Source organism: Galeopterus variegatus, unplaced genomic scaffold (genome assembly GCF_000696425.1).
Source record: "Galeopterus variegatus unplaced genomic scaffold, G_variegatus-3.0.2 Scaffold6247, whole genome shotgun sequence".
NCBI lineage: Eukaryota > Metazoa > Chordata > Mammalia > Dermoptera > Cynocephalidae > Galeopterus > Galeopterus variegatus.
The window spans coordinates 87,705-88,383 of NW_007732358.1; the positions used below are offsets into that span (position 1 = coordinate 87,705).

The following is a 679-nucleotide window of genomic DNA, read 5'->3' on the forward strand; positions in this document are numbered from 1 at the left end:
AGAGTGAGCTGCGTTGAGTTAGCTCTTTAGTGTGTGTGTGTAGAGGTGGGTAGGGGTAAATAGGTGGGCAACAAAGGTGGAGGGTGTTGGTAGTCCCAGCCTCAGGAGTAGCTGCTTCATGATCAGATCTGTGTTTGCCTATTTCGGCAAGGCTTTGTTTGGCTAAAAAACAAACAAAAATGTCTTTTCTGTTCTATAACAAATCATCTTTCTTTCCTTCTTCTCTTCTAATGTATTTAGAGTGTAGCTTTCTATTTCATTTCAAATACATCTCTTTTAATAATCCTATTTGATATACAGTATGGCTTAATCTTCACCTTTGAGGATCTTATTCCCTCCTTTAGATATTTATGCTAAGTATTATTCTTGTATTTGAACTAGCTATTTTTCTCTGGCACCCTTACAATTGGTCGTTATAGAAAAACTTAGGTTTTCCTAGATGACTGTTAATATTTTTAATTATTAATATTTTTCAGTTAATGATATGCATGCATCAAAGCTCTGTTCCAGGTACTTTGGGAACCATAGAGACCATCAAGATGCACACTTCCCTCTAGGAGCTAATTTTTTTTTTTTTTTTGTCTTTTTCGTGACTGGTAAGGAGATCACAACGCTTGGCTTGGTGTCGCCCGCACCGCGCTCAGCCAGCAAGCGCACCGGCCATTCCTATATAGGATCC

At 38.6% G+C, this 679-nt stretch overlaps 1 protein-coding gene across 1 annotated transcript in view; it reads left to right on the forward strand.

Annotated features, from left to right (window-relative positions):
* LOC103606051 (tetratricopeptide repeat protein 29-like) overlaps nt 1-679 on the forward strand; it is a gene marked incomplete at its 3' end in the record, with an annotated part of 93,637 nt that overhangs the window by 83,554 nt on the left and 9,404 nt on the right. The window lies entirely within an intron of this gene.